General features: G+C 34.6%; 1 pseudogene; it reads right to left on the bottom strand.

Moving 5' to 3' along the window:
- Positions 1-1,425: 1,425 nt before the first annotated feature.
- LOC114495853 lies at positions 1,426-1,552 on the bottom strand (annotated as a pseudogene).
- Between the last annotated feature and the right edge of the window lie 12,131 nt (positions 1,553-13,683).

Genomic DNA, 13,683 nt, shown 5'->3' on the forward strand with positions numbered 1-13,683 from the left:
CCTGCTGGGAGTGAAATCAACAAGGATCTCTGCCCCAAATTTCATTTTCTTCACAGCAGGTGCTGGTGCTGCAGCTTTCTGGACAGAAAAATGTGGTAAGGCTGTTGTTGCAGCTGCCATGCTAGCTACCAGAAGATCAATACATGATTAGAACACCTAACACAGTGAATGTTCCCAGTGACTGCATTGAAATGATGATACAGGAAACCATCTAAAATATATACATGCCCTTGTTCTTTAGCTGTCAAGACTTCAGACTTAACATACATATCAGTTTCTGGATGTACTTTTTGAAAGAGTTTTAAGGTTGATTTTTGTGTCCCATGATTTGCTATATACATTTAGAAAAAGAGAAAAAAAAGGATATTTAAATATCTTGGCACTCTATTTTATCAGGTAAAAAGTAAAGAAAGTCAGTAAGTTTATTAGCATTTCTCCATATCAGTAAATTTTCTAGATAGTTAATGTTCACTCCTTCTAGCATAAAATTTTTTTAATTTATAATCATTTCAATTTTGATAAACTTTCAAAATACTTGTATACAATTTCTTCCTTTCTTAAAATTTGAATATTGAATAAGATTTCATCTTTTTCTGGGTGTAAGATTCTAGTTACTCAATTTGCCCTTGTTCTAAATGTGCCTTTTGTTTTAATCATGGTTTTTACAGTTTTTCCATCTTTCTGTGGCTGACAGAAAATGTCACAACCTCATAAAATGAATGTAGTTCAAATTCTGATGCCCACACTCAAGCTCTCAACACTGATCAGCAGGATTTCTTCTTTTTTCTTGATCATCTTCCTCTCCTTTTGCATGCACAATCTAAAGTTTTACTCTTGTCCTCAACTTCCATTTTCACCACCTACCCTTACCTCCTTCAGTCTTCCTATTACAATGAGAAAATTGAACCATGAATTGGTCTAGATCTTGTCCATTCCTAATTCAGCATTTAGACATCATCTTCCCTTGCTCAGGGGATAAATGGGCCCTCTCCCTTCAGCCTCTGCTCTCGATATTTCTTCTGATATACTCCAGGGCCCTTCCAACTTAGATTAGTTTTTCATCTTGACCTAGAAACATGCTTAACTCTATTCCATCTTGAAAACCAAAAAATCAAACAAAGTAAAACAAAAACTCCCATTGATGAGGTGCCACATTTTAAATTCTATTGTTTGTTTTCATACTGACTCACTCATGTTGGTTTCTGTCTTGAATATTCGGTAATTTTGAATATTGAGCTTAGCTAATCTAAATCTATGAAAAAAATGAGAATATCTGAGTTAAATGTGGATTTTTTTCTAGCTTAATTTTATTTGCTTTTGCCAGATACCCATAAACATATTTTAATCTCTAGAATTTGGATTCTATAGGTCTAAGTATGAATTGTACATGAGGTCAGGGTTATATTTAGGAATTCTTTATTTTCCCCTTGTCACACCACCAATTGAAGCAAAACAACACAACATACTGCCAAAAGTGGTGTTTTTACTTTGCCCTTTCTTGACGGTTCAGTGGGTCATTAGCAAAAGGCCCAATGAGTGCTTTTCAAAGGAGCAAGGAATTCTTTAAAAATACATTATTTTTGCCACACCTAAGGATAAAGCCAAGGACAAACAAATGATCTTGTCATGTATCTTTGCTGGTGGAAAAGACTTTTTCCCCCCTAGCTTGCCTTTCCACTGAGAAAATGTAGCATTGAAGAAACTGAAATCAGGAATCACTTTGCACAGGAACAAGGAGTTATTCAGCCATGAAAACACAAATCTCCTTGTATCAGGAAATACTTTCATGCAGTCACAAATCTAGTGTTGGCTTGCCACACAAGATTCCTGCTTTTCTTTATTTTTGGACAATGAGGAGTTTCCTTGTGAACTTTTAAAAGTTGTTGCAATATATCCAGCATCCTTTGTCATTGGTGAACTAACCCTCTACATTGCTCAGAGCAAAAATCCTCAAGTTTCCCTAGTGGTAAAGATTCAAGTCCCGTTTGTCAAAGTAATGTCAGACTGAATCATTATGATTATAGGAAGCTCTAAAATACCAAATTTGATATACTTACAAAACAAAACATTTATATTCCAACATTTTCTGATATAAAGCAAAGAAATTAGTCCAAGATTCCTCACTTTTAATTAGCAGAACAGGTAAAAATAAAAATTTGTCTTATATAACTAACTATAAAAATTATATTTGACATAATTTCTACCTCAAATCTGAGAAAATTAAAACTTAAAATGTAGCAAACTGCCTCAGGTCACACAACAATTAAGGAATAAATCTATGATGCCAACTCAGAGCCCCCTTTTAAAAATCCCACAATTCAAATTCTTGTGAATTATATCACAAGAATTTATAATAATGTAGTTATTGAGTAAACACTATAAAATAACTATCTTTAGAATAAAAATAAAGGACATATATAAGGAATTGAATGACACTTTAAAAAGAAGCTTTGTAGAAAATTATATTTAGGCAAATTTTTCAAAGAATAAAGTGGAACTTATAAAGATGAAAAACCTATCAATTGCTTCTGATTTTCATAGCCAGTACTTCTAAACAAAGTAAGTCTGATCAGCCCCCATACTAAAAATAACTTTTAAAGCTGGTAAATATTTTTTTAATCTGCTTGATTTCAGTTGTGTATTAAAGCAACAAGAACAAATTAAAAGACCAAGATCTAGGGAAGACCTAAAAAAGAAGAACTCTGCATTTGGGGCCACTTATCCTTTATGGGTTTAGAACATGGTATCACACTGTGTGTGTTTAGAGTATTTCTCATTTGTTCAAAATTACAGCATATCAAAGTTCTGAAACTAAGCCCATGTGTAATTAGTAATACCTTATGAACTTCTTAACGTTTTTTAATGTTGTTTTTCTCTACAAAATTATCCAAAAGAAAGCTATCATAGATGGAAGTAAAATGTATGATGCCACTAAATGGTTATTGTGACTTTTATTTTTTCTTTTCTTTTATTTTTTTATTGTTATTCAAGTACAGTTGCAGCTTTTCGTGGTATAGCTATAGAGCTGAATCTGAAGACTGCCTTTAGTGTTGGAATCATGGTCTCAGGTAGAACTGCTGAATCTGTTTTCTCCCATATCCCCATCTATTCTAGTAGTGTGCATTGTTTGCTTGAAAGATAAATGTCTCATATTGCAAATAGTACAGATGTGCCTCCCCTTCTCAGATGTAACGATGAAAAACTCCAGTAAGCAATTATCTGTGAATGGATTTTACCGAATACCAACTCATTCTGCAAAACCAATTTATCCTTCCGTTAACAACAAACATTCACCCAAATTTCTCCCCAGAATAACTATGGGAACAAATACATTTTGGAAAAACATTTATTTACCAAGTTGTGGATCAGTGTTCAATCATAGTAATATACTTTTTATGAGGAAAATCCATGAAACTTTAGTATGTTGAACTTACCTCCAGTCTAGAACATTGTACTGTTACAGTAATTCAAAGAAGCAATCTTCTGATAAAAGTTGTTTTGACCTCAGGAAAAGCAATTAGAAATCTCCTACTTATGAAATATTATACATACCTTGAGGAGTTGGCTATTTCATTACTGATCTTTGTTTACTGACTATTTTAAATTTATAACTAAATATTTAAAGAGGCAAAATAAGCTTTACAAATTCGGGGGGAACACAATTTACCCCATTACAGACCATCCTTTCCCATTCTGGGAAAAACAGAATCAAAACCTTCCACATAAAGAACTACTCCCTCGAAGTACCAGCTGTAGTAGACATTTGCTTTCCATCAAATACCTATGCTGCTCCACAGTTCCTGTTCATCCTGCTATAAGGGGGAGCCTTGGGACTAATTTTCAGTAGGCAGTACTACAGTCCTAATGGACCTGTAGGGGCTTGTACTGTGAAAATGTGGAAATAAAAAAGAAAAGTAATTTCATTTTAGAGACACAGTCTTATAAGACTGGCAACAAATGAATTATGTTCGCTTCACAAAAAGCAGTTTCTGTGATATTCTCAGTTGCATTTTGTTCTCACATCCTCAGTTTTTATCAATGGAGGCCATAAGAAACAGTTTTGCAAAATCCAGTATGACCTTTACTGTAGGAAAACTATGTAGTACATCTTCAAAAATCTTTGCTTCCTCTCAGTATCCCTTTTCGTCTTTTGGTCAATGATAGTCTTGTAAATGACATATTTGTTTTTATTTCTTTATTTGTTTTTGTTTTGCTTATAAAGCCATATTTGGGATGCCAGTCATGCAACTAGAATGTAAGCTCAGTGAGGGTGACAACGAGGAGTGTCTTAGTCATTTGTGCATCCCCTATGCCTAACACAGGTGCTCAATAAACACTTATTAAATAAATGAGTGAGCCAACTGTATATGACTAAATGGCCTAAATATTTGCATTGTTATGTTGTCCCCAGATCGGAACTTTCCATTTTTACTTGTATTTCTCTGCACAGAATTATTTTTTATTCCTCGATATGATATTTCTGTACCAATAATTGTGGCATGTACTTTCTTTAACTTATGAATGTGTATATTACACATATTAAAAATATCTTTAATAAACATTTAATTGAATAAATTATCTCATCTGATATATTATTGCCACAGACCTTGTACTTTCTGAATGATGCAATGCTCAGTATAGCCCTAGCAAGAGGCTCTCTGCAGTCATTTGACATCAAGTCAGCCTTCGTCCCAGAACAGGTTAAGGCAGCAGTTCTGAAAGGGTCAGTCAGGAAACTCTGCTGTCCCGAAAATCTTTCAAGGGGGCTGTGAGGTCAAAACTATTTTCAAAATTATATTAACATTGTTTGTTTCTTCACATTTATTTTCTCATAGTGAGTTATGTGTGGTATCATAACAAATTGAATTATGAAGGTCACTATCTTCTATTAAGCTTGTGAAAAAGAAACCAATGGAGAGCACAATTTGAATATACCCCTAGCCCAAACACATAGACACATAACCAAATTTTAAAACTGTCCTGATGTCCATGAAATGCTGACTCTGTCCTTAAACAAAATTTAAGCTTTCTTCATATTAGTATGACCTTATAGCTTCCTAGCCAATCAAGTAAGTGTATTTACAAACAAGTCAGCATATATAGTGCTACTGCTGCAACCAATCACAATAGAAAACAATGTACTTCCTCATTCATGCTTTATAAACTAAGCTGTAACTGCTGAAAGCCAGCTTCTAACACTTTTAGTTTAGAAGTCTTCCTGTTCATGAATAGTTTCTTTCTTGCTCAACAAAATATTTATATCAAGTAAAGCTCTCTGAGTTTTCTTTTGACAAATTAAATGTTAGAAAAGTTTGCAAAAACATGAAACAATGCCATTTTTCTCATTGATTTTTGTTCTCGATTAGTTTTACAAGAATATATTATTGATGTCAACAGGCTTTTCATATAGCCATTTTCAACAACTATTTTATCTCAGATTTAATTTTTAACATAGTAAATATTGGTAGAGATAACTGATATACAAAAGCTCTTTGGGAGATCCTCAAAATGTTTAAGATCACTAAACTTTCCTGAGAACAAAATGTGAGAACCACCAGGTTAAAAAAGAACCTCCTTCTATGCTGTAGAAAAACAAAAGAAAAACAAATGTTCTCCCTCCACTACTCCTTTGGACCGTGAGTTCCAGGCAACACCCATGGTGCCATCTTGGAATTAGGCAACATCTTGGAATGAGAGGAGCCTGGGTGAGGGCTACACAAATAGACAGTATAGAGATCCATAGATTCAGCCCCAACATTTGTTTTAAATGTTTGCTTCCATCATACATTTACTCCAAATCCAAGCCAGAATTATCTTCTCTCAATTCCTGGTTGCTGAGAAATTAAGATCTTTATCTGATTACCCTGGTACAATTCCACATTCATAAAGACTTCTGACATACTCCATCATGACCCTTATATCTCTGATGCCACTACCTAGAGGTGTTTTTACATACGGCTATTTCTCAGTGGTATGGCCTTTCTCTGGAATGGCAAATATATTTTATAGCAAGTGACAACTCTGATATATTGTTAGTGGTTGGCTGCAACATTCTTTGAGAGGGATTCTGAGGCATTTCCAGGCCTAACAAGATAAATGCCATAATTGATTAGTGGTCTACCCTGGATGTTAGAAGGAAGGGTGTTAACTTATGTGCTGTGTATTTGCTTACCATGTGAAATTGATCGGAATTCCTATGGTCAAACAGATATAGAACAATGCAATCTCTAGTCCAAGTAAAAATTGCACAGAAATATAGTTACTATGATCAGGTATCAACAATAATATAGTCCTCATAAACCAACTCAATCCACTTAAAATATAAGCATAGATTTTAATATTTAAAGAAATAAATTAACTTTAAAAAACAAAAGAATTGCCTTAAAAATTTGCTATATGTCCTGCGTTGCAAATACAACAGAAGAGTTTTTACTTTTTACATGAACTAGAATAGATGTGTCTAGGACTTACATTTAGAAACAATCTCTTCAGAATAAAGTTTCAGAAGGTGAATTTTGGAGATGCAAGCTGTGGTTCTTGACAACTCTCAAATGTTGTCACTGCTGCCGCCACAAGTTCTTGATTTCTGTACAATATGTTATATTGTTGGTATAATTAATAATTAAGATATGGATGAAAAAACCTCATAGACACAGAGTGGTGACTTGTGGTGGTCAGAGGTGAGCAGTTGAGGGTGGGCGAATGTGTGAAAAGAGTCAAAAGTGACAAAAGAAAACAAAAGAAGAAGGACACAAGTTGTTGCTGGAGATCTGAGCCAGCCTTACTTTCCTTGCTTGGAAGGAAGCACAGATAACTATATGTTTATTTAGAATGTGTTCCTACAACTATTAACTCTGCACACCCCTGCCTTAGCCATGATACAAGCTGGCAAGATATTCCTTTAAATCACTTTTTTGTTGATAAAAAGAGAAGAATTTTCAGCTTCTTTGAGAACAAGACCGGAGCACTGACAAGAAGACTAACTTGTTCCTTTGCAAATTTCCCTTTTTATCATTTTGTCTGGGGATTATATTGTGAAGAAGTGTACACAGGAAAGCAAGTAATGCCTGGAGCTAATAAATCTGGCTCTAAATACAGCATTGTAAAGAAATTGGGGCTGGGAGGTGGGGAGGAAAGCAAAACCAGAAAAGACTATTATAGAATTTGTTCCCTTGGAAACAAAAGAATACTTAGTGCTTTAGAAATATATATTATATATTTTTTCCAGTGGCACAATTTTTCCAAAGATGTGGCTCTAAAATGAAATTCTGATAACATAATCACAACCCTAGTGAGAAATAAATTGGGAGCATAAACGTATATAGAATTATATAGTTATATTTATATTCATTGATTCTATAGGTCAGACTACAAAGATTATGTACCAAAAATAAAGTGATGTGAACCAGAAGCAATGCCAGTTATTGCTTTACTGATGAAGGTAAAAGGTCACAATGCATAGAAATATGTTCCCTCAGCCCCAATGAAACCTACAAATATCAAAAGGTAATTTTAAACCCCACATTGGAGTAAGAAGAAAAAATATATAGGAAAGCAAAAAATATTCCAAAATAGATCATTACATAGATAAATCAATCTGTAGAATTTAGATAAAGAAAATGGTGATTATTAGGAAATAGCATGAGCTCCTTAAGAGTAAGTCTTGAAAAACATACTCCATCTAAGAGCTATAAATTTGAATTCTGAAATTCCAGAAACAAGGTAGTATTCCCTGTTCTTCTCCTTAAACAATAGGAGAAATACAGTATTTAAGACAGTCATAGTCAAAGGTGTATGTTAACTGTCTTTTACACAGTAAATGAATCAGACTGTTAGATGTCCCCAAAGTTCTCTCTAGCGTAAAGACTTTTTGAATACAGGATCCTAATACATAGTCATCACCAGCTTCTTACAGGAATTCATCCTTTATTCTCTCTTCATCAATTTTGTTATTAACTTGAATAAAATCTTAATCACATTTTTCAAACTTATAGATGACAGGTAATGGCAGAAATAAAAATGTTGAATAGCACATTTAATTTTTAAAATAATCTCAACTGGTTAGAACAGTTTGTTCTTCTTGGTATCCTCAGGGCATACCACAAAGGCTGGCAGACTTCAAACACAATTTACTGAAAGAATAATGAATAAAGGAATGAATGGGTCAAACTAACAAGGTGAAATTTATCAAATAAAACTAATTTGTTCAGGTACAGAATAGACTAAACCTGGTTTGATAGCAATTTAGATAAATACCAGTCAGATACAGTTCATTACCAGCTTGATTTAAGCCAAGAGTCCAATTAACAGAAGTATAATACCTAGGGAAATTAATCTCACTGTCATCTGCTCTAGCCAGACTATGTGTAAAATACTAAATTCCTTCTGGGCATCACTTTCTAAAGCTGACCTTCGCAAACTAGAGTTCAATGACAAAGGGTGGCCAGGGTATTTAGAGGTCTGGAAATCTTGTCCGGAGATACAATTGAAGGATCTGAGATGTTTAACGTAGAAAAGGAAAACAAGAGGGACATGCTTTGAATACCTGGAGAGTTATCATGAGAAAGATACATTATAGTCATTCTGTAGGTCACCCAAGGAAAGAATATGGAAGCCACAGACGAAAAGGTCTTGCTTTAGTATAGGGAAGGAATTTCTAACAGATCTGTCCCAAAACAAATTACTCTACCTTGTGAAGGAAGGAACACTTTATCATTTTAAGTGTTCAGAAAAAAAATGTAACCTACCTAGACCTTGCAGAAAAATTATTGCCGTGGGTAGATATTAGCATGGATGATCTGAAGAGCCTTTTCTGACTTGCTATTCTGTGTGATTTGCTGCCTACCTCTTCGACATCATCCTAATCTTTCTTTTCACGGATTTATCTTCATTTATTTAACACCTTATCATGTCTCTCTTTGTTCCCTCTACCATTATTTTCATGTGTCCACGAGGTAGTCTTATAATCTGACTTCCTTGGCAAACATAGAAGGAAAAAAATAATCCCCTCTTAGAATTCACATCTTTGCTTTAATAGCCAATGGGCTTGCATTCATTTTTATTGTCTTTGACTCTCTAGAGGTATTATTAAGTAGTCCATCCCCTATACCTTATTGTGTCCCTTATTTCTATTTTTGCAGTTTCAACTTCTTCTTTACTGACCTTTTTTTCTCTTCTTCCACCCATGAGTAATAGTTGTTTCTTAAGGAATTGATGCTTTCTATGTACAGGATTTCCTGACATTTTTGTTGTTGTTGTTGTTGTGTTGGGATAAAGGTAATTTTAAATCTCTTACCACAATAAGATAATGTGAGTGATGTAATTTACACTATCTCTAGCTTTATAATTTCCTACAATGACGAACAGGAAATACAATGATAGATAGTAAAGAGTCCTTTTTACCTGTGGTGTCTATGTTCCAAGACCCCAGTGAAACTATGGACAGTACCAAACTTTACATATACTGTTTTTTCCTATATGCACATACCTATGACAAAGTTTAATTTATAAATTATGCAGAATAAGATTAACAACAATAATTAATGATAAAATAGAACAATAACAAGACTATACTGTAATAAAAGTTATGTGAATGTGATCTCTCTCTAAAAGGATTTTATGGTATTGTGCTTACCCTCTTACTGTGGTGTCTTGGTGGAACCATTCCATAAACATGCCTGCTGTCACCTATGCTTTCTGACTATGTTGCCAGAACACAGGCAGATCATTTTGTTTTTGCTATTGAGCGCACACAGGTTCTTCACTCTATACACTACACTTGACTTTAATATATGCTCTATTGTGTTGCCACATAGTACCAGAGTTAACCTGCCCTTCCATGTTTTATGCCCTGGTGCCTCCTTTGCACTTCCGAATGTAGGTTCCACCGGGCATCTTATTCCAAAAGAGCTTGGTTTCATGGTAACTGAAGACTTCTTTGGATGATATCCTTTGTCCTTAATCAACTTCTTCAATTCTGTCAGGAACATGGCACCAGGTTCTTCATTAGCAGATGCAGCTTCTCCAGTAATTTTTATATTTGTTAGTCCAAATGTATTCCCAAATCTGTGTAACCAACTCTTGCTTGCTGTAAATGGTTTATTGTCACTTGTCTCAGGGTATCCCTTACCAAAGTCTTAGTATATAGACTCGACACTTTCTGGTACAACACATTTCCATCTATCAGAATGCATTTTCTATTCTTGTTTTCCAACCACAAATGTAAAGCCTTTTAACTAAATACTTATCATGCCTGTGGCTATAACCTTTGCAATTTGATGTGAGACAACAAAACTAGCATGATTTTTTTTTCCTTTTTCACAATGTCATGGATCAAGGATTCTTTCTTACCTTAGATCTTAGAAACCTCAGCATAATTATTTTTTCCATATTAAATCGAGAATGTTCACCTTTCCACTTAAAGGAAGAACTTTACAGCTCCTCTTTGGCATATCTGAATTGCAGCACAGCCACTCTCGCTCTTTGGGACCATCACAAAGTGAAACTGGGTTACTTGAACACAAATACTGTGATACCGAAGCAGTCTGTCAGATAACCTAGAATGTGCTAGGTAACTCGATATCCATCTCACGACAGAGCAGGCCCCCTCAAGAGTTCATCATGCTACTTACTTATAATGACACACAGTTTAAAACTTATACATTGTTTACTTCTGGATTTTCCCATTTAATATTTCTGGTCTGCAGTTGACCTCTGTAACTGAAACCACAGAAAGCAAAACTGCAGACAAGGGAGCTACGGTACTAACTTGTTTGATGATACCCATTTCACAATTGTTAGGTTTACTTTCCAGTTAAGTTGGAGAAAGGGCTTCATATTTATTGTTCCATTTTCCTGGTAAACAAGGGGAAATGCTTCAGATTTTATTAAAAGAAAGGTTTATCTTGGAGGAACTTTACAGGATTACATCTTATATCAGTGAAACCATCAAACTGCATTTCAGATGTTAGAATATTTTATTAAACTTTAAATTTAAACTACATCTGAGGATAGTGTCACAATCATGGACCTAGTGTAGCTAAAAAGAGTATGAGTCTTTCCCAAGTACTGGACATGTCAAAATTGGACATAAATTCATGGACACGAGATGTAGAAAATTTTCTATAGGATTGAAGTTCCATTTCCTAAGTCTACCCAAAGCTTGTTTTTTGTTTTTTTATTGTATTTTTTCATTACCATTTATCCCCACTATACCCTCTTTCACCTCCACTTACACCCCTCCCCCCTGCAATCTCCACACTGAGTTCTTTCTCTTTTTTTCTGTTTTGCTCCACCTCTCCACCCCCTCAACACTTCCACACCCAACCAGAGCTGAATTTCTTAGCTCTCATTCAAAGGTCAACTTGGCTTTTACCATTTTGGTATACCTATATTCTAGTATGTATCAGATGCCATTCAACACTAAGTCTTCTCCATTCAAATTCTTATTCCAAATTTAAAATAAGGAAAACTGTAGTTGGAGTATATGGTTGCTAGGTGCAAAGTCTGAGCAAATGCACATCCTTATCAAAGATATAAACCAGAACTGTCCAACAGACCTTCTGGTGACAATGAAAATAGTTTTTCTATACTATTTCATAAGATAGCACTATTTCATTAGCCTCATGTGGCTATTGAGCACTTGGAAGGTGACTATAGTGGCTAAACGACTTTTACATTTCATTTAATTTTTTAAAATACTTTATTTTGCCCTAGCTGGTGTGGCTCAGTGGATTGAGTGCCAGCCTGCGAACCAAAGGGTTGCTAGTTTGATTCCCAGTCAAGGCACATGCTTGGGTTGTGGGCAAGGTCCCCAGTAGAGGGTGCAAGAGGCAACCACACATTGATATTTCTCTCCCTCTCTTTCTTCCACCCTCCCCCTTTGTCTAAAAATAAATAAATAAAATCTTTAAAAAATAAAAATGTAAATACTTTGTTTTTTTATAGAACAGCTTTATGCTCACAGAAAAATTGAAAGGAAGGCACAGAGATCTCCCATACACTCTCTGCCTCCACACATGTACAGTCATCCCATTAACATCCTGCACCAGAGTGGTACATTTGTAACAATTTTTGAACCTACATTAACTCATCATAATCATCCAAAGTCCATAGTTTACATTAAGGATCATTCTTGCTGTACATTTTAGATAACTGTTCTTTATCACTTTTGCAAGTATTTTCTCCCAGTCTGTAGCTTATCTCCTGTTCTCTTGACATTTACTTTTGCAAAGCAGTTTTTAATTTTAGTGAAGTCCAGCTTATGAATTATGTATTTCACATGCTGTGCCTTTGGTATTGCATCTGTAGTCATCAACATACCTGAAGTCATCTAAACGCTCTTCTGTTATCATCTAGGAGTTTAATAGTTGCATTTTATGTTTAAATCTGTAACACATTTTCAGTTAATTTTAATAAAGTATGTTAAGATCTGTGTCTAGATTCCTTGTTTTTGCACATGGATGTCCAGTTGTTCCAGTAGCTTTGGTTGAAAAGCCTAACTTTGCTCCACGATGTTGCCTTTATTTCTTTGCCAAAGATTAGTTGGCCGTATTTCTGTGGGTCTGTTTCCGGGCTATTTTTTCCGGCCCACTGATCTCTTCATCTAGTCTTTTACCAATACCAAAGTCAGGCAGTGTCCGTCCTCCAACTTTGTTCCCCTTCTTCAATATTGTGTTGGTTATTCTGGATCTTTTGTCACTCCATGTGAAGTTTAAAATCAGTTTGTTGATATCTGCAAAATAACTTGTTTGGATTTTGATTGGGATTGCCATGAATCTGTACATCAAGTTGAAAAGAACTGATGCCTTGACTATATTGAGTCTTCCTATCCATGAACATGGTATATCTCTCCATTTATTTAGTTCTTTGATTTGTTCATCAGAGTTTACAATTTTTTTCATATAGATTTTGTACCTATTTTGTTAGATTCGTACCTAAGTGTTTCATTTTGTATGGTACTAATGTAAATGATACTGTGCTTTCAATTTCAAATTTCACTTATTCACTGCTGATACAATTTAATTTTAATTAGATTTAAATACCTCCCTTTGGCTACCATTTTAGCACAAATCTAGTTCTATAGAAAATATAATTATGAAGTATTCCTTGTTTAGGAATTACTTATTTTAAAATGTAAAAAAGGAATAAATGTAAATGTCATTACTGTCCAAAGTTTAATGTTACACCAAAACATTTACACTAACTTATTCATTTAACATTTATGGAGTATTCAAGTGCTATGCACTAGTTGTCTTACTAAATGCTAAGGAGCATTTAGGAGCTATTTAGGAGCTCAGGCTATTAAGAGATGTAATAAATAAAAATTACAATATATTTTTGCTTGCTATTAGAGATATCTAAATGAAGAATTGTGGATTCAAAGTACATAGAATAATGTACTGTGGGAATTTTAAAAGGTTTCATTGAAGAGTTTTATGTAAGCCAGGACATCATGGAAGAATAACTTACAAACCACATGGGGGCAGGGTGAACTGAGGAAGACAATAGGTATTTCAAAAATGGCATAGAGTTCTTAAAGGGCTTGGTGTGTCTAGGACTCAGCAAACTATTCTACATGTGCTGCACAGCAGCAGAGGATGCTGCTACGAATTGGACTCTCTGCTGATTCTTGGAGTCTTGCACGATAATTAAGTTTGGATGTCAATTTGTCACATAGTATAT

The sequence above is a fragment of the Phyllostomus discolor genome, chromosome 4, assembly GCF_004126475.2.
Source record: "Phyllostomus discolor isolate MPI-MPIP mPhyDis1 chromosome 4, mPhyDis1.pri.v3, whole genome shotgun sequence".
Lineage (NCBI taxonomy): Eukaryota > Metazoa > Chordata > Mammalia > Chiroptera > Phyllostomidae > Phyllostomus > Phyllostomus discolor.